This window comes from Myotis brandtii, unplaced genomic scaffold (assembly GCF_000412655.1).
Source record: "Myotis brandtii unplaced genomic scaffold, ASM41265v1 scaffold508, whole genome shotgun sequence".
NCBI lineage: Eukaryota > Metazoa > Chordata > Mammalia > Chiroptera > Vespertilionidae > Myotis > Myotis brandtii.
The window spans coordinates 579,352-605,343 of NW_005369365.1; the positions used below are offsets into that span (position 1 = coordinate 579,352).

Below are 25,992 nucleotides of genomic sequence, written 5' to 3' on the forward strand. Positions count from 1 at the left end.
AGTGTAGGCAGAGTAACTGATTAACAATAATCAACAGGGATCTACATAACTATCTAAGGAATTAAGGGAACTAAGGTGGGGATGCTTCAACTATTATTACCTAAATTAACTGAGTGGTTCCTAGATTAACTGGGTGGTGGGAAGCCCTGACCTTTGCTAGGACTTTCAATGGCTACTAGCTTTTGGGGGGGGTCTCTGTCTAAACTCAGCTAGTGAAGACAATGAATGGACTCCGGCAGTGTGCTCTAAATGATGTGAGTCTAGTATGAGGGTGGTGAGTTGATGTTGATGATGGGTTGGTTATGTGATTAGCCCTAGCTAATTTGGGGCTTGCTTTTCCTAAAAGATCTAGCTGGGGTAGGAGATTTGGCAAAAGTTCTCTCTTTGTCATTTATAAAATTGGTTACATTATAAGTTCTAATTTATTTTGGTTGAATTAAATTTAGACAAGTTAAAGGTAGGTCCTGATGAAAAAGGCTTGTCAGTTGCTACCACTTTATTCCCAAATGGACAAACCATTTAGATAAAGCTAATTTCATTATTTAAAACATGTAATGGTGCAAAATTCAACATATGCATAGATAGAGTTCTCCATAGATTTTTAAAGTTGTGAGAGTTGACCAAGCTAAATTCACAGATAATTGAAGAAGAAAAAAAAAATGTATGTGTTGGGTTTGTCATTCCACTAATAAAAGGCTGACCACAAGGGTAAACATTGACTTGTATATTTTGTAAAATAAAATTATTATTTTACAGCATCATGTTTAGGCAAAATTTGTAAGCAATTTATGCAAATTAATTCAATTTGTGTTATAATTAATACATATTTTCTAATTTGTTTTTAATACGTATTTTCTAATTTGGTCAATTTTTTATATCTATAGTCAGTGTCACTAAAGTTTTTAATACATATTTTTAATACATATTTTCTAATTTGGTCAATTTTTTTATATCTATAGTCAGTGTCACTAAATTCACTTGATTCCATAATTCCATGGGCTAGTTCCCCTTACTTTACACCCCCACCCCTGCAACCAATATCATTTTTAGTATTTGATTCTGACACCTGGCTCTTTGAAAAACCTGGAGTCCTGCTCCCCATTTTACAGAGGGTCCCATGAATTTTACAATAGTCTCCTATTGGATAGATTCTTTCTATTTCTGCACATGCTTTCCCTTCCCATCCTTGAGTGTTCTGAAGGCTGGAGGCTTCACTTCATAGAAAACACTCTGAGTTAAGATACTATAAGTGAAGGACATTGATGGAAGGCTCCAGCAGGATGAGAAGGGCTGCAGGGCTATCTGGACCAGGGGTAGTGGTATGAACAGAGAGAGGAAATCATTCAAACTTTCCCTGCATCACTGTCATCCATCTATTCGTTTACCCACTTTCATGAAACAAAAATTTGATGAGTATTATGTTAGGTACTAAGGATAAAGACGAGCAATCAAATATGGTTCCTGCCCTCAGAGTGTATGGCCCACATGGAGGATACCATCAAAGCACTATGACTCATCAAGTACCACTGGGAGATGTGCACTGAGAAGGGACCCCAGCCCAGGCTTGGCTTTCTGGAGGAAGAGTGAGAGTATGAAACCCGATGAGGCCAAAATACCAATGGGGGACAGGAGGAATGGAAGAGACAACACCTAGAATAATTGACAAATTAAACAATTAAAACAGTTAAAAGATTTCAGCAGGGGAGCGAAACATAGTCCAAGGTGCTTTGCAGGAAAGATCTGAGCCAAACTCATAGTCTTTTTCTAACCTCCAAAGTGCTAAGTGAGTAAGCAAGAAGTTTGAGGCTCCATGTTAGATTTTTGTGTATATGTTTTTTACCTTGCACTACCATTACTGCACCTACCCCCACCTTGAAGTTCAAATATAGCCTTTCATTTTGTAGCAGGAACACAAATGCTTTGGAGAGTTACACCATTGATATGGAGGAGTTTCCTTTAGAGATGCGGAGCAAGAGGAGAAAGGAGAAGAAAATGGGTTGCACATATCCGCACAGTTAGAGAGCGTCACAGTTTATTCTGTAACTTTATGTTCACTCATGGAAGAATCTGGAAGGGAAGTAGGGCTGGACGGATAAGAGGGAAGAATAAAGACATGAATTCCTTTTTTTTTCCCATATATTTTATTGATTTTTTACAGAGAGGAAGGGAGAGGGATAGAGAGTTAGAAACATCGATGAGAGAGAAACATTGATCAGCTGCCTCCTGCACACTCCCTACTGGGTATGTGCCCGCAACCAAGGTACATGCCCCTGACCGGAATCGAACCTGGGACCCTTCAGTCTTCAGGCCAATGCTCTATCCACTGAGCCAAACTGGCCAGGGCGACATGAATTCTTATATAAGCTTCTTCATGTCTTCTGGAATGGTCAGGAGGGCATTTTAAAGGGAACAGTGGCAGTTTCTTAGCATAAAATGCTATGAACATTGTTGAAATTTCTATTTCATGGTTGAGAGCCTGTGCTGAGACCCAATAGACACAAAGTGCCAGGACATCAGCAGGATGAGGGAGACAGTAGGGTGCTTGCCGGGGAATTAACTCAGCCCAAATTCTCCATCAAGTTCAGACTACGGAAACCTGAGACTGGACTCCACTGCCATGCTGCAGACCATCACCATTTCACTCTGTAGTAGGAAATACAGTACTCCTCGATGTTTGATTATTAATTATTATATTATAATTCATTATTTCTGAAAAGTAATAACATGTTTAATAAAATCTGAGGTCTGGTAATGAAAATCATTTAGATAATTTCAAGCATTTCAACCTCCTGAGGACTTCAATTTGATTTCTAAAATGTAGTAGAAACTTACTAATTCAGACTAATGACAGAGAGCCCCATTGTGAATTACCAAATTTTGTAGATGAATGGGTTGGCAAACAGACAGAAAAAAATCAAGAAAAGTAAATCACACAATATACTTTATCCATTTGTTTTGACAATGGTAGTTTAGACTTAACAGTTTATGATAAAACTTTCCTGTACACCAGTAAATGGATTGTTGCTTGTTTCATAAAGATAATGAAGTCTGAGTAATCAGAAATCTCACTATGGAACTCAGGCATTAAATCTTTGTGCAGAGATAGCTTTGGGACTGCAGAGGGTTTCAAATAATTATCTGACTTACAGAGTACTGAACTGAGAACCATGGAAGTTCTTCTGCAAATGCAGGGTGAGGAACTAAGATAAGAAGATAGTTTAACCTATCTCCTGGTTGCCATTTAGCATTAGCATAATATTTTTTCCTCTGCAATGATGGGTCTTTTGAAGCAGAAGAGACCTCACCATTCCCCATCTGCAGACATTCTGCTGTAATTAAGGATTGCGGGCCATTGCAAGATCACTGATAGTTTAAAGGACCCATGAAAAGCTGTGTTTTGGGCTGAATCTTTAATAGTGTAGTCTGGGTCCTTAGTTGGGCCACAGTAGTGAGGATAAGTGTAGATTCCAGGACAAGGTAGGGGATGGTCTCACTGTTTGGTGTAGGTATAGAGTAGAAGCATGAGCCTTGGAATCAGCATGCTGAGTGTGACTTCTCACTCTATCCCTTCCTAGCTGTGCTCTGTACTGAAATTTACTTTAATGTCTCACCCAATACTCAGTTTTCTCCTTCTGTAAAATTCCCATAATAAGAGGATCTACAGAGTTGTGATTAACTGAGTTAATCTACATGAAGGGTTCGGTTCTCAGCACTTGGCAAGAACTGTAAACTTGTTAGCTGTTCTTCAAACGAATCCGAAGGGCAGGACAGAGGCAAAGGTAGTGCTTTACAATGCCTGCAGGTTCTGAGAAGATTGGCTGGGTCCCCAGGAGACAGCAGAATTGCTGGAGCTCTCAGGAGGAAAAGGGCAGTCCTTCTGGGTAAACACCAGACATGGTTTGGAAAGGAGTCAGTTTTAGTAGATCTTTTATTTTGTACATATTTGGGGGAAGAAAATTTATGTTAGAAAATGGACAGGGGAATAAAATTGCTCTAATGAATTCTATTCACCACCAAAAGTGGATCTGGAATGGTTTACAGAGGGAAGAGGAGTTCTTAAAAATGCTTGCTTATCTGTGGAACTACTGCAGAGATGTAATAAGGTTGGTGAAGATGTCCCCAAACCAGAGTGCTTCATTTGAGCTAGTGAGGGTGGGGACCCTTGCTTGACCCTCAGCAAGGGTCCATTTCAAAAGCTTATTGTTGAGAGACACATAAAGGAGTCCGTTAAGTGACAATGAAACTTCTGGCAAAAATAACAAATTAAACACACCACCACCATTGCTCTCTCTAAAGTTAAACCTATATTTATGGACAATTTGTAACTTGTTAATTTGTTGTATATTTCCCCTTTTAGTGGCGAATTTGCATTTTGGGCATCTCCTTCCTATTCCATATCTTTCTGTTTCAAGCAAGGCAGGGCTCAAAAAATAGAACACATACAAGTTTAATACTGGATTAAGCTAAAAGTAATTAGGGAAGCAAATCCTCTGCTCCCCTCAAAAATCAAACATTGCCGACCGGAATCAAGTCAAAAACAACTTTTAAATTGTCTGTTATTTGGGGATATCTGTATGCCGCTCCTTCAATTATCAAGTCTAATTTGGAGTTGACTGCAAATTTCAGCACAGTTAGCAGGAGAAGTTCATGAGTCCTTCAGTCTAAGTCTCATTCATTTGTACAATATTTGTTGGCCAAAGGTGGGTAGCTAGGGATTCACCTAAGTATGGAGAAGAGGGAAAATGCAGTGTGAGGGACTTTCTAAGGTCCCTTATTGAGGTGGCAGCAGAAATGGAAAATGAGACCTGGCTCTCTCTCCCATCTCCACCCCGTCCTGCCTCCTGGTTTGCCTAACTTGCCTGACAGCAATTGTAACTGCTCCCTGCCCCTACTCTCTCTCTCTCTCTCTCTGCACAAACCAAAGGTGGGGGGGTGGAGGGCTAGTTATAACAAAGTTTACACATATTATGTCTCTGTGTGTCCCGTATCATGCACATTCTGTGAAAACCTGGAGATGCTGGTATCTGGATATAATTGAAAGGGCACATGCTAATTTAGACCCTGTGACAGCACTGTAACCAAGATTCACAGTTGCAAATGGTTGACACCTCAGCTATTGGGTAAAAAGAAGGTGATGGGAATCTGACTTGATGGGATGCCCCTTTCTGACATGTGAACAAAGAAACCTGCATATCTATTTTTAACCAGGCTCTGGAGACTTCCAGTAATTGACATTTGGAGCTGAGACTCATATGTGTCCCAGTTCCTGGGGACATTTGCATCTTTCTCTGTGTTTAGGTTTTGTCTGTCTAATCCTTCTGAGCAGGTTGGAAGCAGCTCTAGTCTGCTCATGAGGCTCACAAATGCCCTCCTCCCTTTTCTATTCCAGGAACAAGGCAGAGACTACTTTGAGCTTTAATGAGTTGCTATATCTGAGTGCCCCTGATAAATCTTAGCTTAGGTTTCAGAGTTGTTATTTATTACAGTAGGAAAAAGGGAGAAACCCAGATTGGATCTTTGAGTTGAGGTACGACAGAAGGAATAATGATGCCAGAACTTGGAGTTTGGAAGCTTCTTGCAAGCTTTCCACACACAGGGTGGTTGGTGATCAGAATAAACACTACAGTCTGTGTATTTTGTTTTTGGACCTTCTCATTTTCTTCTTTTCCCTTCTCCAGCTGTTACTCATTCCACCCTACCCATCTTTCTATATTTGGTTTTTATTCTGTCTCTTCCTAAACAAAACCTCTTTCCATGGAAGGAGTCAGTGATCCTTAATAAAGTATAATTGACAGATGAGGTTTATGTGCTACCTTTTAAAAACTTTATTTCCTTATTTCTAGCATTTTATTCTTAATGTTATTTTTAAATTAAATCTTTATTGTTGAAAGTATTATATATGCCCCCCCCCCAATTAACTCCTTTTAGCCTGCCCCAGGAACAAAGCCTTAAAGCCAAAGGAGTAGACCTCTTGTCTGGAATATCAGATATCTAGCAGGGACCATAATTTCAGTTTAAGGTAAGGTTGAGGTTTTTTTTCTGGAATTATTGAAATGTCAACATTTAATTTCATTTAGATGCCATTTCTATATATTTAAAACTAGTCTCCCCTAAGATGAAGGTGAAAATGTGAAATCTGGAAAATATTTGAAGATACCATTCTATTCTTCACAATCACTCACCAGAGCTGCCATTTAGAAAACACAGATCTCTTCACTCCAATTGAAAGCCAGAATCAGTTTATCATTCCAGTTCATCCACCATGCAACCATTCTGCTTCAAGCAACCATCTCCTCCAAAAGGGATGCCTGATGCTCCCTCCGCCTACTTCCTCGCATCCCGGGCCCCAACTTTCCATCAAATCACCCTTCAGATGTTGGAGCAAATGCCACTTCCTCAAGGAATGCTTGGATGATTGGGACCCATTCCCTTGCTATGTGCTCCATTCGTGTCCATTACAGCGCGGAGACAATTTGGATTATACATCTATTTGTGCCATTATTTACCAAATGTGTAAGTACCCATCTCCACAAGGACAAGGACTGCATATGAATCACTCATCATTGACATCCCCTTCTCTAGCATACTGCCTGGTCCAGGGGCTTCAATAAGAAGTACTTATAATATCAACCAACTTATGTACAGGACTGACAAATTATACTGGAGCTCTGAAAAGTTTGGTAGAAATTCCCTTCTATTCTGATTGATAATTATTATTATAGTTAATTTATTGACCAGAAAGGAAGTAACTTAAACTGAATTGTCTTAAAAACACATAGCATTTTTTTGGTAAGTTTGATATGTATGTGTGCATATTTATACACAAAGAAATGTGCAGCATAATTGGGATAATATTTAATTTTTCAAAGGATCTTTTGCATCTTCTATGATATTTGCATAAAAAATCTGTGAGGAAAGTAAGGACATTTTATTATGAAGAAGTTAAAATGTATATAGATATCTTATAAGAGGTCAAATATGTAACAGATATTTACTATAGATACTTAATATAGTATAGAAGATACCTATTATAAACTAGAGTTTATGGTAGATAATATTATATATGCAGTATATATAATATAAAGTAGATGCAAAATATATATATACTGTATATATACTATTTTACTAGTGTATTCTACTTATATTCTAAATATACATTACAGATATTGTGTTATATATAAAAATTTACCAGCATATTATATATATTTACTTAAAACCACACTGCATGTTAGTTGCAAAGACAGAATTCACTGCTGAATTTTATAATCAAGAGTGATGCTTAAAATAGAGATAGCGCTATGTGGATGCTGTTGAAAAGACTGACTTCAGACCACACTACTTTCTGTGTTGGCATGTGTGAAAATGGCTCTTTAATTTTAGCACAATCTTTTGCTGTTTTCTTTAATAATAAATAGATGGATGCTATGGGAAATCTTTCATTGCTACCTCTTCTGTAAAGTGAGATAGAATAAAACAGAAATCAGTTGGGAGCAGTGAGCTCAAAATGCATTTGTTGCACAAGCACGTTGTTGGACCAGAGCCCCAGACCTGTGGTTTACTGAGAGCGCTGCTCAATGGTTTGGATGGGTTATCCTGAGAATTAATGGGTATGTAATTCTGCAAAACCATAGGGTTTCTCCTTTTTTTAAGTAGATGGAATGATGAAAAACAAAGAAAACAATGTTACACATGTGTATATTTATTTTGCATGAATTACTTTCAGGTTTTATCTTTGTTATTTAACCCTCCCCACACCTTAAGAAATGGAGGTACTGTTACTGATATGGTATAGTGAGGAAGTCAGTTAATTTGAATGACGTAACAGGTGCAGCCTGATTTGCAGAACCGTTCTACCATTCTGAGCTCCATGAATAATTCCACTGGCTTAAGATATTTTCCTAGACATCTCCCAGTTAAAGTGAATGTTACACCATAGGTTCACTGCCATATTAGACAAATTTCTAGGATCTATGAAATGAAATGACTGGTACTATGCTTTGGCTTGAGGTTGCCTCACCAACCCTCACAGATAGCTAGAGAGTTTGTCTGTCTATACAACTCCCAGTTCTTACACCTACCCTAAGCATTACTTGGGAGCACTCTTAGTGAGAGATGGGTTTTCTGTGGTCCTCCTTATTTGCAATGAACAGCTGCCATCCAAGAGCTGTTTGTTAGTTTATCACCAATTCTATACACCTCTGTGCTCTTGTAAACATCCTGCATGAAAACACTACCATGTTGGAGATTCCCAGGCCTTGTTGTTGGTGTTCCCATCTTGCTATTTATTATGCTCTACTATCAGGTGTTGTATTCAACTTCCCGCAGAACTCAACAGGATTATTGCTTCAAGTTGATAGCTACTTCTTTTGCCGTGTTCTAAGGCAGGATGTCATAATAACAACATGTCTCAGTGATGATACCAAGCATCTTAAATGTACTTTATTATCTAATCCACAAAACCATACTATGAGATAGAAAATACTGTGATTCTCCTTTTTTTTACAAAGGAAACTGAGACAAGAAAATAAAATTTCCCTAAGGACACGCAGCTTCAAGGAGGTTGATCTGGGATTTTGCATTCTGGTATACCATCACTACTGCCAACCAATATAGGGTATACACTGATGGGAGGCTTGATGGGAGCAGTAGACATTCTTGATTTAGTTTGTTACTTTTATTTTGGGAAATCAGCATTTTATATAGGATACTGCTTTGTCATAGATATGGACAATTCATTAAATAAGATATATTGACTATTTTAATTATAAAGAATCGATAGACAGGAAACATACTTGTTTTGTATAACTCAAGTCTCAAACATAAGGGAATTTTGTACTGGTCAACATTCTACATCAAGATTGACAGCAGAAACACAGATATTGTAAGCAAACAGTCAAAAGAAATTTCAAATATGAGGTCAGAGGATCTTCTGGAAATCCTTACAGTCTTGGAAGATAATGAAGAAGAGGAGAGAGTTCAAGTTTGTAGAAATGATACAAAGAGAAACCACAGTATTGACCAGAGACTGCAGTACCCAGCAACCTTGTGTGCATGTCCAACTCTGCTGCCCTGAGCCACTCACTGTTTAAACCTCATTCTCAATTCCTCTACTCTGACTCCTGCCACTAAAATCTGTCTGGTGCTGAGATTGTTCTCAACTTTTACTTGTTGAATGACTCAACCTGGGAAATATTTTCTATGGGAATTTATATTTGATTTCAGTCAGATTTGACTTGATTTGATTTAAAATTCAGTAGAAAAATGTTCTGTATATATATAGAATTTTGTTAGAATATATGTATTTCAATGAATCTGTAGCATAATGTGGGAACAACTTTCACTTCTGTTTAAAATCTTTGGCTGAATTTAGAGTTTTCTTTGTGGAGGTTGGGGTACACACTCAACTATTTGCTAATCTGGGCTCTTTGCAAACCTGTGCCATGGTGATCTGTATGCCTTCTTGAGTGTTTGCTTAGGAGCAAATTCACTCACATAAAACCATCTTTGAGTAACTGCTGTTAATATCATTAGTCTATCTGTTAAAATTTTTATAGTAATATTAAGTATGTTCAAATGCTAGTTTTAATTATTCATGTTATGGTTTTCTTAAATATACAAAATCATACAAATATACAAAATAAATGTTTTTTGACCTGATATACTACAAAGGTGATAAAAATATGGCACTTAGAAAGGGTATCATTTTTTCTCCCTTCCAAACAAATCATCATGAATTAGTCCTGTCCGGTGTGGCTCAGTTCGTTGGATGTCATCACGTGTACCAAAAGGTTGCTGGTTCCATTCCTGGTCAGGGCACATGCCCAGGTTGTGAGTTCCATCCCTAGTAGGGGGCACACAGGAGGCAGTTGGTAGATATTTCTCTCTCTCCCTGTTCCTTGCTCTCTCTCTCTAAAAATCAATACAAATCTAATTAAAAGACATCATGGATTAGTCTTAAGGTGCTGATTCCATTTTCAGGAAAGCTAAATGCTGTAAACCTTATAAAGGTGCTATAAACACTTAGTGGTCAGGGAGCAATGCATGGAAGGTCCCATGTTGCACCCAGAACTTTCCCTGACTTATGCATGCAGCAAATACCCTATTGACTTTGCCCATTGTGGTATAAGTCACCTGTAAATGTGAGAATATAGTTGTCCCCAAACAGGAGGAGCTTGGGTAGAATTTGGGCAGCACAGGAGAACAGTGATGACAATCTGTTTGCATCTGTCTTTTGAGTGGTCATGGGAGTGGCCTCTGTGAAATCTCACAGCATAGCCCTGATACGCCCTATGTGAAAGAAGCAGTTCAGGTCTGTTTATAAGCAAGCATTTAATCTTCTACCTCACAGGGTTCTGCAGAATGGTGTATCTAGGTAATTCTGAGGTGAAATTACAGGACCTGCAACTCTTATCTTGATATGAGAACATTTAATGCATGTGCTGCCATGTTGAAATAAAATAAATTCAGATAAAATCCTACATTCAAAAAAAAAAAAACCCCAAAAAACTCCAGAATAAGCATAACCAAAATTCAGCTAAAATCCTACATTAAAAAACAAAACCAAAAAAACCCCAAAAAACTCCAGAATAAGCATAACCAAGCTGGTTCTTAAAATTCAGGGAATTGAACCTAGTGTTATATATGTAGCAGCCACCATAGCCCTTGCTGGGCATATGTGGCTAGAAAGGACAACAGTAAAGGTTTTAGATGCTTAAAGCACATGTTAGAATGGAAGACATGATGTTGCTTTCTGGTTCTTTGAGAGGGCCCATTCCTCCTCCTAGCAGAAATTCCCAGACACTTGGTGGTTCTGATCATTTTTTCCCTCCTGCCTCAGGTAGTAAATTGACAGTGGACTGGAGAGAGTAAATGTTGGGGCAGTAGAAATTATGTAAATGTTGCATTCCCAGAGGAAAAATTCTAATCCCTCAAGATCTTTTAGACTGCATTAATTCTAAAAACTGGACAAAAAATTTAACTTTCTCATGCTAATAATGATTTCATAAAGGAAAACTCGTTAGTAAAGGTGACAAATATGAAATTCTATTGAACATTTAAATTCAAGAATCTCATTGAATACCCTAGGGAGATATTTACCCAGCCAATGACTCTCTGATGTTATTAAGAAGTAATTTATTCAAGAAAGTCCCCATTCATGAGTTTACATAGGAACAATATCTACTTTACAAAGACTTGTGTTCTCAGTATAGCACATACCTAATTTACAATGACTTTTGGTTAAAATTTTCATTAGGTTGGTTCAATAGTATTTGATAATTTTAATTCAGTTTTATGAGATCCCAGGTTCCCATTTATAGAAAGAGAAAATGAATGCAGAGAAAATAAATTTTTAAAGAACAAATTTATCTCTCAAATGAGCTCTGCTAATTTCAGTAGAAAGTCTGAGGTGGAGGCAAGTTAACCTTTAGTATTTCCATGGTAGTTCTTTTGGGCATAGACTGCAGGCATCCATTAAAAAAACAGCTCAGAAGCACAGTATTAGTACTTTGTAACTATGCCCATCTGAGCAGTGATTCTACAAGAGACTCTTCTGTGAAACACTAAAATGGAAAAAGGGCCCCTGGGTTTAAGCATAGCATGTTTTCACAGACCTGAGGACAGGAAAGGGACAGTGGTCCTTGGGCATAAATCAGGCCTAGGAAGAGAACCACAATACATTAGAGATGAGGGCTAGTTTCCTGAAATAAGGGCTGAAATAAGGGTTAAGTAGTACATAATTACAAGAGGTCGGAAATTTAGGTAGAAGAACTATTATTTAAGGAGTAATCAAGAATGTAAAATCAAGGCAAACTCAGTGTCCCAAATACAGATGAGAAAGCTACATCACAGCACCAGTCATTGGAGATAGACTAACCTGAAGAAATGATGGGAAGTTTGTCCTGTTTAACCGCAAAAGAGATGAGTGAACAAGAGATGTGAAACACACACACACACACACACACACACACACACACACACACAGTTAAGGTGTTTTTATTTTTTTTTCAGCAATTAAATTTCCTGTTAAAGCTACCTGATTTAGACTTCCCTGGTAATAACTTCAAACTCCTTTCCAGCTAATCTGAAAATAGCATAGGGCCATGCAAAGCAAAACACTCCTCCACCTTAGCAGCGAATGAAAAGAATCTAATACTATGTGCCAACAATGAAGTCCAGCTTCTCACAAAATTGTCACCATGTTGACAGAGGAATTGTAACTAAGACTCCCTGTCCTGCAGCAGGGGCCTAAATACGGAGCCATGGCTTTCGGAGCTGCTGTGTCTGAGGAGAACCACAGAGGGCAGCCCAGCCCTTGCCCCACCATTACCATCCTGAACTGGCCTCTTTCCTCTGACCCCTCAAGTAAAGGGAGAGGCCTGCTCAGCAATTATTCAGTGAATTTGACCAATGTAGAGAACCAAATTAGATTATGCACCTTCTAAATGTCAGTTTCTATTTACTGAAGTCTTACTTGTGTTCCCTCTCTTTCCCTAGCTCACACAAGTGCCCTTAGTCTATAAGGAAACAGACTGCTTCACACCCATATCCTCAACAGTCTTATTTACCAACAGGGTTTCTAGGATATAAGTCAGCCCCAAATTAAGTTCAATGCAAATGAACATCTCCTGACTCTTTAGCTCTAGGCCACTGAGACATTATGTAAAACCGTTGATAGCAAAGTCAAAAGTCCCATGGTCTACTTGTATACATACTATATAGTCTGTCTAAAATGCATCCTGCTAGCCTTAGAAGGGAATTCACAAAATACAGTGTGTGTGATTGTCATTATAAGCTCTCTATTTCATAATATATAATGAAATGAGATAATAAAAGTGGCACCAAGCTTTGGATTTCAGTGTCTAAATCACTCATTTTATTCATCCTTTGGCAGTTAAATGTCTCTTAAATACTGTGCAAAGTTCTATGATTTAATGTTTGCCTAAAGAACTAAAAAAGTGTTAAGCTGCATTACTTAGTACAGTCAGTTTATGCTGTATAAAACCAGCAGAAGGTAGATGTTTGATGCAGTTTCCTTTGGCCTCTGAAAAGAGGAGGACAAGGTCCAAGTTTGAGCTGATCTATATACCTCTGGATGCTCATTCCCAGAGGCTCATCAAGTCCACACTGTGTACATAGAAAATTAAGAGTTTACCCGCTTTCCCTTTATTGCACTTAACTTGCTCTGACAATCCTTGAAAGTTCTTCTTTTCTTCTAAGAAACTGATATTTTGGTCTCTGGTGGTTATTTGTGCTTAAATCTCCTGTCTTTGTTAGCTTTGCTGAGAATTCATCATTATGTAGGAATCTTAGCTCACAATGATTAAGGATCAGTGAAATAGTGTCTAGTGTTATGACTATTAGGTACTTGCTGGTTCCCTTGAAGACTGTAGCCTATGAACCTTGTTACTCTGATTTAGAAGCTTATAAACAGGACATTCTCTTATTGTGATGGAAGGGGCCTAATCTGACAAAGCTCTTGTTAGTTTTCATCTTTATTTGATGGAGTCCTCTGCCAATGGTAAGGGCTTTCTATCCCTTCCCCCATACCTCTCACTCATCCTAGGTAAAAATGGGCCCATAAAACCAGTGACATCTAGTTTTGCACACTCACTTTGTTTTGACTCTGCCTCCAACAGATAATCTTGGTCAGCTTTCACATTGATGAAGGAGCAACCCACTTTGTAGTGAGACCCCATGATTTCAGGGGATCCATGATGGTCCCTGGACTCCCTAGAATATCGGCTAATCTGTTGGCTCCTCCCTTTATCATAAGGCATAAATGCCAGCTAATATATGAGGCTGTAATAAAAATAACTCACTAAGACATTAGTAATCATACCTCAAAATGTAGGAATTATGTGAGATTTGTGTGTGCATGCACAGTTGTATGCATGTGAGTGTGTGTGTATGTGTGTGTGTAAGTAAAAATAAGTGAAGAAAGGGGACTGAGAAATAAGAACAAGGAGAAGAAATTGAAAATGCCAAAATCCTGGAAACACTCTTGCCTAATGGTTTTGCCATTGGCCTGGTTGACAAAACTCCAGGGTTTTAAAGAATCTAAATTGCTTTTTGTCACCCTGTCAATTAGAGAGGCTAATCCTAATATTAAAAAACACCCTTGAGCAATAAAATGTATAAAAAATTTTCTTTTTATAACCAAGCAGATCATAAAAGAGCCAGATAGCAATTCCTATCCATGCAATGCATATGTATTTTAGGATTAAGTAACTTTTTCCTTTCCCATCTGTGCTCTAAATCTGTGCCATATGTCACCTAACAAGGTATTTACCATTATTCTTTTATGCAGTTCACTGCATTTTGTTCCTCTTGTCCCTTGAAAATCAGCCTGTCTGTAATCAAAAATCACTTCTACTCACAGTTCAGTGCACCTACTGTAGATGTAGCAAATGCTTATTTACGGGGCTGGTAATTGGATTAAAAACATTGAAAGAAACAGAAAAATGGAATGTATTGAAAAAATAAAAAAAATACAAGCATGAAATCAACGAAACCAAAATAACTGTAAAAACTCGAATGAATGAAATTGCTATTCATAGGAGTCATTTATCAGTAACAATATTCCAGAGTTTGTGGTCCTCAAAATTCAATTGCAATGACATTTAAAAACCTAAGAGAAGAAAAAAGGTTCTGAAAAGCCTATCGGTGAGGATGACTTAAAATAGTTGATTAGTTTGTGTGCATATTCCTGGCTGTCTTGAAAAATGGACAGTGCATAAATCTTTATCAAGTCTAGCTATAGAAATATTACACTGGGGAAAGTGCCCCTGTATTAAATTATTTAAGAAGGAGAATTAATTATTCCTTTAAATTTAAGTATTGCTATTTTTATATTCAAAGTCTCAGAAAAGAAAAAAAAATAAAGTATGATCTCTTTCCATAGAGTCTTTCTGAGTATTATGAACAGGCAGTAGGTGACTTGGAGAGTCACGGGGAATAGGTGCCCTTTAATCAGTTGCGGAGTGACGGGACTGGCTTATAGTATATTGCTTCTAACTATACCCATAGACCTAATTTTCTAAACAGTCTTCCAATAACCTTATTCAAAAAATATACTTTTAAAAGAATCCAATGTTTTGGATAAACACAATAAGACAAAAGTATTTGGAATGTGAAATCAAATGGTCATACAGAAATGCCAATATCCAACAATGTGATCCAAAGAGACAGTAAATCACACTCAACAATAAACAAAATCCAGGAGAGAAAAACCCAAAGGGAAACATTAGACATGCTTATTTACCAGAAAGCATAAACGACAGAAAATCTATCCACATAAGTCAACCACCATCTCTACCTTTTAGCAGGTATTCCACAGTAAGTCTACAAAAGAAGCAAGCTCCTACCTGCTTGGCTGGATCGCTTCTTCTCTAGTTCTGTAGCCCTAAAGATGAAAAAAGTAGAAGTAATTAAGTCCATTAATTTGAGAAAGATATTCTAGGCTAACAATTTTTAAAAATAATTTTTGTTAAAGAAAAAGTAGCAATGAAAGAAAAGTATAACAATTTACCAAATGAGATGAATATTCTTTTATTTGCTCTTGCAAATTACTCATTATGCTCATTGACCTAATGTGAAGGCAGGAGTGAAATTTAGTAGTGGGGACTTGTTCAGTCCTCATCAGAGTAAAATGATAATGCTCTATTATTGATTTCTGATTGTTATCACATCCATGCCAGTGAGAGTTTGACTAGGGTTTGTCTATGTTAACTTGGAAATTTTGATACCTGATATATACCTTTTATTTTATCTATATCAATTAAATTGTGTGAAAGGATGAAAATGAATGCCCTTTTTCTGCCACAGAAATGTTATCTAGGAACTTAATGTCAGAAGATTATTATGAGAATCTGTTTAGTTTGTTTTATTTATGTGGCAAAATCTAGAACATTAGCTAGTTGTTCTGGTCCAATGCTTTACTGTAAAATTGCTTATTGTAAAAATTGTTTTTGCCAAGCAATACAAACTGGGTTCTAGAATATTTTGGATAACTTACAATTAATTTTTGTGGTTGTCAGTGGAGTAAGATTGACAAATGAGGAGCAGTGAGGAATATTCTATTATAAATGGAAATCTTGAACTCCAATCTAGAATCCTCGAATCCATTGGCCTAACCAGGGGTTGACAAACTATAGCTTGGGGACTATATCCAGTCTGCTACCTCTTTTTATACAACTCGAAAAATGGTTTTTCCCTTATTAAACAATTGAAAAAATCAAAAGAAAAATAATATTTCATAGCATGTGAAAATTACACAAAATTTAAATTTTGGTGTTCATAAATAAAGTTTTATTGGGACATAAGACACAATTTATATGTTGTGTATGGTTGCTCTTATCCACAATGGCAGAGGTAAGTAGTTATAACACAGAATATGACCTTCAAATCTTAAAATATGTACTACTTTGTCTTTTAAGGAAAATGTATTGACCTCTGTCTTAGGCTATAGTTGATTTTTATCTTCCTTGTGGGTATTGAGAGGTAATGTGATGAGATCCTAATAACTTAAGCTGATCATATAGGCAGGCCAGCAATAGCTTTTCAGGCCATTAAAAAGGACTGCATTTCATTCTGGAGTCATTTAGATTGCTTCACTAAAATCATAAGGGGGACACTAATGAATAAATGGAGTACTTGCCTATTTGTGCAGCAAGTTCTAGAGTGATTTCATTGCGGTACTATAGTTACAGCAAATCCCCTTTTTATTTTATAATAAGACTTCAAGATTCTCCTCAATATTTTATAAGAATGTCTAGAACATTTACTCAACATGGAATGATAAAAATTCTTGAAAGAATCAAAACAACATATAAGTAAACATGAAATCATTTATATGAAGTCCAAAAGGTTTACATATTTATGTGAAGTATGCATATAATGCATATAATACTTAAGCATTTATATGAAGATCAAAATCAGGCACAACCCAACCACATTTTTTAGTGAAGACTTAACTTTGCTCAAAGAAAGGTCTGGCTTTTGTTCTTGGCTCTTGGGAGATAATTTTTAAACCCTTAGAATATCTTGTCTGATAAGAATATCATTGTTTACCTGGAGATCTTGGGCTGTACCAGATAATATATGCCACCAATGGGATGTATGACCCCTAGATGGGGCCTTGGACCAAACAGTATCAACTTGACTGCTGGAGATATTTACAAGATCAGCCCTGTAAATGGCCAACAATGTTTTTGTGACTGAACCTCAAATAAAACTCTGGACACCAAGGCTTGGGTAGGCTATGGTTGCACATCATTTCTGGGAGAGGTAAGCACTGTCCACACAACTCCAATGGGAAGGACCACTAAAAGTTTTGCTCTTGGAACCTTCTGGACCCTGCTCCATGGGACTCTTTCCTTGGCTGATTTTAATCTCTTCCTTTTCCTTGTAATAAAACATAATTGTGAGCATAACAGCTTTGATGAAGTCTGTGAGTTATTCCAGGAAATTACAGAAACAGAGGCTGGTTTTAGGGAATTCCTAACTTGCAACTGGTGTGATAAGTGAGGGTAGTCTTGGAGACCTCTGAAAAAAATGCAGTGTATATACATTTCTTATTTGTATCTGCACATACATACATACACACACATCACAAAAATCATGGTAGTGGTTACCAAGGTTGGGTGCTGGCATAACATGTGATTTCTAGGGTGGTAGCAATATTATATTTCTTCATCTGATAGTGGTTAAATAGATATTAATATATAATTCTTTTTAATTTGTATATATGTATTTAGGTACACTTGCAAATTTATAATATCTCACTATTTAAAAAAGAGGAAAAAAACTCTTCACAGAGTACCTTACTTTAACGCCCCCCCCCAAAACACACACACAAACGCACACACACAGGATCCAGTGTAGCAATGTATTCAGCTACACAAAAGATTGTTATATTGTCCTTAGTTTCATTGCTCAAGAACTATTACCTATTTTTCATGAAGGAATAAGTCACTTAGTTATTCAAAGATTATGATCACAATTATCATGGTTGTGTGATAAAATATTGATTGTTATCTTCCACAGTATTAGGAATTCTGTTCCATTGCTTACATGTGTCCCTTGGTACAGTGAATGTGATGTCTCTTTTATGACTAAGTTGCAGCAAAATGAACCCTGCCTGTAAAGGTTAGAGTCAATGACCTCCAAACTTCCACTACCCAGGAGAGTTACATATGCTCAGAACAGTGACTGTAATTTCCTCCACAGTGGGAATTGTGATTTCTCTCCCCTTTTCAGCACTTCTCTCAGTTCTGGGACTAATGTGTGCCTCAGTAAACAATTTTACATTGGTTGACTATAAGGAGGATTTGAACCCATTAACCGTCGGTCCCTTGCACCCAAAGAGATCTTTTCAGGCTCAGTGTCTGTCTTTGTGCCGTCATTTCATGTCTACACAACACACATAGAAAGACCACCGTCTTCTCTATGTAGGAAGAGCAGCTCAGACAAAGCTTGTTTCCTAACTGCCAGGTCATTGAACTTCTGTAGCAATTGCCATTGCTTAATGTCTGACAGAGCTGATATCTTTTCAGGCTCAGTGTCTGGTCTTTCTGCCGTCATTTCACGTCTACACAACACACACAGAAAGACCACCATCATCTCTATGTAGGAAGAGCAGCTCAGACAAAGCTTGTTTCCTAACTGCCAGGTCATTGAACTTCTTTTGCAATTGCCGTCGCTTAATGTCTGACAGAGCTGAAAGCCCCAAAATAGAGATCTTGTAATACGGTCACAGTAATGTGAAATAATTTTAAGTATTCATTTAATTTCTTTAAGGTATCAGATGTAATTTATTGACTTTTACTAATAACCTACAAGTCAACCCAGTTTGGAAACATCTTTGCTAGATGTTGGGGGGAAGGGTATCTCCTATAAAATAATATAATTTTAGGTCACAAAGGGAAAAAGATGATAAAGATGGCTGGTAACCAGCTGAGTAGAAGAGTGAAAGTATGTTAAAGAAGCAGCATTTTGCCATAGACCTCCCTCCATCAGTGGTCCGCTCAGACAGACGGAGGGATGCATGTAGACTGAAGACAGAAACTCACTGGGTCGTCTTATAGCATGACTGCCTTTTTCAAGTCACCTGGATTGACTGTCACAAGTCAATTCCTGGTAATTGCATTACCTGGCTTCACCTGATTCTATTGTTCATGTGGCCCTAAATAATCAGGCTGTTCATTGATTACTGGCTTGTTCTGGCCAACTGAACAACTCAATCAAATTGACCCTGTGGCAACTGGTTTCATTGTTTAGCAGATACCAGTAAGGATCCTCCAAAGCCTGAGTTGGCTACATTTGGGGCATTTAAAGTACTAAACACCTGGCTGCTTCCAAGTAAAGAATATGGTTGTAGAGAACACACCACATGGTGGCACCACCACATACTGGTGCAGGCAGAGCTGGAACACAAAGGGCAGTTCTCAAATGTTATTATGTGTAACAATCATTTAAAAGAACTTGTGTAGAAACTCTGATTCCTGGGTTCCACTCCAGAGAGATTGAATCAGTATGCTGTGTTGGGGCCCGAGGGACATACATTTTCAATAAGTACCTAAGTGATTCTGATACAGATGGTCTCCAAGAACCTTAGAGAAACACTAAGTTTCTTTGTCCTGTAGTTCAAAGAGAACTGCTTCTAGGCTTTTGAAAGGGCTGTTGGTTTCTATTGTCACCATATATTCATGTGCTTAATGCCAGAACATTTTAGCAAGCACACACTCTATGACTCAGTAGAAAAGTTGCACCCCATGGCTCTGTCCACAAGCTAAGGCTCCCTTGGCCATTGTATAAATGGCACCTACTTAGCTTTTATATAATTTTGAGGATATATTGATGTGACTCTCCAAAGTACTTTAGTAACATCATGTAAATGGATACACTAATGTCCCCAGAGAATAATCTTGGCAGGTTTCCCCCCAGACCATGCATTGCCACAGTTGTCATTACCTTACAGCTGTCCAATAAAACCGTGAGCAGCTGGCCCAAACTGGTCTGCTTTTTAATTTTTTTTGACTATACTAAAAGACTTTATATTGTTAATAAATGGAGGCAATTAAAGGTTAAGTATTTAGCTCATCCAGCCCTTAGAATAATGATTAATTATGCAGTGTCAATTTAATTCCCCTAATTTAAATTTGGCATTCATAGTTATTAAAACTGTAAGAGCTAAACTATAAACAACCTATCTTACTTTTTATCAATTTTTAATCATCATTTTGTTAGTTGGTAAGTGATGTGTTTGTTTTTCAATGGTCACAGCTGGGCTGGCCAGCAAGTAAGGATGTTAGTACTCTCACTGGAAACTCAGTCTGGGATTGAAAGTCAATTTAATTTAATTAAATAAATATATGTTGAGTATATGCTATGTGTAAGGCATGTGTATAAGTCAGTCCTTATTTCCAAGAGGCATGCAATCTTCAATCAGTAGCAATGATACTATGAAAAATGTGCAGTTCAGTTTAAATTGTCTATGGTTCAGCAGGAAAGGAAATTATATCTTGTGAGGATAAATGATACCATGGAAGAGGTGGCATTAGCAATGGCAGTTAAGCAAGGGTGTGTTGAGAAAATACATAATCCGGTTTGGGTGATCTGTAGACTGCATTTTTTGAAGTGAGAGCAGATGATACAGCTGTAGACTATTGTCCTTTCATGAATTTGGCTCCTGACTCCGACTAAGGCAGTGGTTCTCAACCTTGGCTGCACATTAGAATCACCTGGGAATCTTTTGAAAATCCTGATTTCTGGGCCTCATCCTCCGGAAATTCTGTTTCTTTGTTACTAATGCTGTGGCCCCACCCCATAACAAAGAAACAGAATTTCCGGAGGATGAGGCCCAGAAATCAGGATTTTAAAAAGATTCCCAGGTGATTCTAATGTGCAGCCAAGGTTGAGAACCACCGTCTTATAAGAACTCTTGTGATTATATTGGTCCCACCTTTCAAAAGATCCCAGGTGATTCTAATGGGCAGCCAAGGTTGAGAACCACTGTACTAAGGCATCACTAATTTCAAATCAGTATCATTATAGTGGTGGGATCCAAGAAGATACCATTCTGTTCTCTGGGTTTGTAGTCACTTGCTCTCTCTGTGTTTCTATTTATCTGCCTGTGCAATATAATACTTAGAATTCCTCTTTATCTCAAAGGAACATCAGCATAAAAAATATTATTTGATTAGGACTTTACTCTTCACAAAACATCAACCCATGTATTATCTATTTTGCTTTGTATAACAAACCTTTCAGGTATTTGGGGCTGACATTTTAATCTCTATTTTGCAGCTGAGGACACTGAAGCTCAGAGGAAAAAATGTAAATTGTCCAAAGGCCACATTGCTTTCAATGAGAGAGCCGCAATTCATGTCTACTGCCACCAACTCCCTACTAGGCTTCCTCTTTTCACGGTGAGGAGTGAATAGGGTGAATATAGAAATCTTTTGTACTAGAGGTAATATTAAAACTCCCTTAAGTATAACCCAAATAATATTCACATTCATGTGGCTAGATTTGTTTGCATGCAACTTGAAACAAAAAACATCCTTAAAAGCAAAGAACAAAAATACAACAGCAAATAAAAACTGGTATCAGAGAAAGTAATATAGAAATACTAGTTGGGCCAACCAGATATTAAGTGTGTTTGATGTGATGCCTCATAAAATACGTATGCTATTTTTAGCTCACAATGCATAATGTGACTTCATCAGACCTTTAGATATACCTTCCACTTTATAGGAAATGTGAGATATAGAGGAATACACTAAATGTCACCAAGAAGAAGCAATCAGTCCAATCCAGAAGGTGGGGTGTTCCAGCAGGTGTTCTGTTTATAACAGATTAAGGTTATAAATTGTGGAATGGGGTTGAAGAGTGCAGGGAGTGGTGGGAGGGAAGGATTAAAAAGAAACCCCAAGAGCCCAGCCAGTGTGGTTCAGTGGTTGAGTGTCAACCTATGAACCAGGAGGCCACTGTTCAGTTTATGGTTAGGGCATATGCGTGGGTTGCTGGCTTAATCCCCAGTTTATGGCATGCAGGAAGCAGCTGATCAATGATTCTCTCTCATCATTGATGCTTCTATTTCTCTCTTCCTCTCCCTTCCTCTCTGAAATCAATAAAAATGTTTTAAAAAATTTAAAAAGAAACCCCGAGAGAAAGTGCCATGTTATGTTGACTGTGGTCATGGTCTCAGGGATAAAATAAAATTTACCAAATTGTACATTTTAAATACGCACAGTTTAATGAATGTTAACTATACTGCAATATAACTTTTAAAATGTGAATGTTGAAAGCAATTTGCAAAACTATAGAGATGCTCATTCTCAATCTCCAGGTATCTCAGTCTTTCTTTCCCTTTAAGCTGCTGTTTTGCCTGAAAGGTCCATTTCATCCTTTTGAACATTCAATAAAACTGAAGGACTGGCATGGCTGCTTTTGTGGATCTGTGCCTTATTGAGGGACATAATTTGAGCAGCTAATGTGGTCAAAAGGGTTGTGCTCATGGCAAGGGTGTGCAGAGAATCATGGGGTTAGTTTTAAGGGTAAAAAGCTGAACAGAACTGTTATTCTAAGATGCCCAGAATACTTCTGACTGAAAAATGGTATAAGCTATGCCCTGAGCGAGCAGAAAGGCTCAATTTTATTTCAATCTGACCTTCATCTGATTTCACCTGTGCACTTATTCCAGGTGTTCCAGCAGATTGGGGGCTAATGCATGTGCACTCACAGAGGCACCTTTGAAAAATCGATTTGCATAAGCCCACACACTGCAGAGTGCTTAAAAGATCCATCAATAAGTATAACATTATTCCTGCAGATAAAAATAAAAAGGCTCCTTGAAATGTGGGGAACATATTCAATAACTCCAGATTACATGCTCTTTAAGGTATAAGAAATATTTCAACACCAATTTATAGTTGTGACTAGATTGGTAACTATGCCTGTGGCTTTTGGGGCTTCAAAGCATCTCCATTTCAACATGTGGGCACCTGAGAACATTAGCCCACAGTCACTAACACAGACTCTTCTTTCAGTCACTTGGAAGGAGCTAAATTCAGGAATACATTTGAATATGTTCCTTCTTCTAAAACAAATGCTTCATCGATTTTCACAAAATACACTGATATAGGCAGTTACTAAAATAAGAACCTGACCCCTGACATTTTTCTTGATTCTATTGCATATTTTTAGGTCAGCTGTTTGACCATAGTAACCATAACTGCGACTGCCAGAATGCCAGATGACCAATTCACTTAAATAGCAATGGTGCCTTTCAACCTGCCATCTTAAAAACGTCTTCAAATGAAATGGATTCATTTGGATTGCCCAGAATGCATATTCATTTTCCCTCCTATTATTCCACCTTCATCACATTCCCATCTAATTTATTGGAGGACCCCTGGCTTATAAATGTATGGTGATGTTTGTGTGTGTGTGTGTGTGTGTGTGCGCATATGTGTGCTAAAAATAAACAAGCAATCAAGCAAACACATTCTCAAATAGGGTACAAGGTGAACTAACTTCTTTCTTGATGGCACACAGCCTTCCTCCTCAGGTGGGAATCTTGGCTGTTTCTGAGACAAATCATTTAAAGGCTTTCCTTCCTCTTCATCTGCTACTCCCATTACCATTTGAGAACCATCCTGCTTCCTCCTACTATGCTAAAGGGGCAGACGTGGTGGGGATTGCTGGAGGTCATGGTGGGGATGAAGACGTTGAAAGTAGAGCTACAACCAGTGTTTGGCTACCTGGGGGCTGTGCTGGATACCTACCAGTGAACTGCCCTCCCCTGACTCATTTCCCCTCGGGAGACACCAAGCCAATAGAGGTCCTTCCACCAGGAACTGGTTTGACTAGTGGAATCTACAAATAGAACACAGGTAGTCACTGGTGCTTGGCTGGTTCTTTTCATCTGGAATAGGCAAATGTTAAAGCTCTGAGGGTCCTGAATGGAAAGAATAAACTTGCACTGTCAGGTTGAAGAACAGATTTGGAAACACAGACAATGACTATGAAAGAAAGGAAAGCTAAGATGCCTAGAACTTAGCCAGGGTGGTGACAAAATCAATGGAAGAATATTCTGCCCTTTTCAAGCAGGGAGAAGGATGAAGCCTGCTGAGAAGGACCCCAACCATTAGAGTCACATGGGCACGGCAGGATAGACAACACCCTTAATTTAGGTACAGACTTGGCTTCATTCGTGGATCTTCAACTGCTTGTGATTGTGTGGAATAAACTTGAACAAATAGTCTATGTAGAACTTTTTTTTCCCTTTTTCCTTAGAATTTTTCCACGAAATGACTTTATTGGTGGACATTAACATTTAGGAATAATTTGCAAGATGTTGATGTATCCAATCCTACCTCCCTGAGCAATCCTGAATCCTAGTGTTTATTAATAAACTAGTAAGCCTTGCTCATGAATCCATGCGCCAGTAGCTCGCCAGTAGCTCTCCGCCCACTGCCCCCCCCTCCTGTAGCTCTCCACCGCCTGCTGGTAGCTCACTGCCCCACCCTCCTGCTGATCCATGATCTGGTTGTTATTGGGTCAGTCCTTATGCTTCAGGGCATAACAACCATTTGCATATGACATCTTTATTATATAGGATGATTTGTAAAATTATAGAATCCCTCTTCTTTTAAAACTAATTTGCAATGGATTGACATTTGGATTAAATAAATATAATCATATATTCTCTATTATATCAGTATTATGTGTATTTTCAATTATAAAATAAGTACCCAGTAGATCATAAAATAATAAAATTTTAATGCCTGCTGGTAGGTTTCTACATTTAAGGTAGACATGGGTCTTCTGAGGGGTCCTATTCTCCGTCTTCTTGAGGATTGATAATTAAAGAGATATTTCAAGGTATTTGGATTCCAAGAAAAAATAGAAATGTCTTTCTTGATTCTACACATGTTAACATATATCCATAATATATTCTATGTGTTTGTACCACTGAGCTATTGAAATCTGATTTGCAGATAATTTTGCTATTTCCACAAATTTATAAATATAAGCTCTCTATTTAATTTTGATTACTGTGGTCTTTTCCACAGGCAAGCATATTCCTTGACCCCAGGAACAAGTTTTGACCTTTTCAGCTCCTTTATTCAGTTTGACATTAATTTTTATTCTTTATTCTTAACTGGTTTTCATTGTACTTAGTGTGCAATACATGGATCCTGGGGGTCAAAATAAACCCATAAAATGCCCATGAATTTTAACCAAAGACTGCAGCACTACATGATTAAAAGCTTTAAATTCTCAAAGAGCAATGTGATTAATCCAGTACCACAGCGCTGAGTGGCTTCACACTGGCTTCATTTGTTGGTATTGTTGTTTTCCTTGGGTATATTTGATTTTTTAGAATGATTTTCATTTATGCAGTTAATGTGAATCTCTCCCTGCAGTTGCAAAAAATGTCATAACTATTTCAGTAAATTTTCACACGACTCATATCCAACTTTCTGAGAGAAAGAATTCAAGTACAAGATATGCATATGAAGACAGATTCTCCTAAACCACACACTTGGGGCTAGTACCATGAAGATGAACACAAAATTTCTCTTCAGTTTATTGTGTGCTTTGCAGAACTGAAGGCAGATTGTTCATAAGGTTTTCTATCCTGGTATGTTTTCTATCTAGCTATTTTTAAAGATCTCTAGGATCCCAAAATTTCCCTTGATAGCCCATCCCAGTATTAAAATGAAAAAGTATGTTCAGCAATTTCTAGCCAGTCTGCTTCTGCACTTTCTCTTTGGCTTATTCTTAGCAAAAATAAAGAAAATTTTCTGTATATATTCTCTGTACTATTGCTTCAAATATCCAAGGGTTGCTGTGAGGTTAGTTTTTTAGCTTTACTTTTCCAAGTTAGAACACCTCCATTATCATTAACCTTTCGTCACGGAGCATGTCTCATTCCCCTTTGTGTTTATATTTAAATATCCATTTATTTAAAAGTTTGTGCCC

At 37.7% G+C, this 25,992-nt stretch overlaps 1 protein-coding gene across 1 annotated transcript in view; it reads right to left on the reverse strand.

Annotated features, from left to right (window-relative positions):
- LOC102245558 (CUGBP Elav-like family member 2) overlaps positions 1-15,398 on the reverse strand; it is a 592,914-nt gene extending 577,516 nt beyond the window's left edge. Inside the window, exon 1 of the mRNA XM_014548447.1 lies at positions 15,366-15,398. The gene's annotated coding sequence lies outside the window, so the exon portion shown is untranslated. The remainder of the gene's footprint in view (positions 1-15,365) is intronic.
- Positions 15,399-25,992: the final 10,594 nt, after the last annotated feature.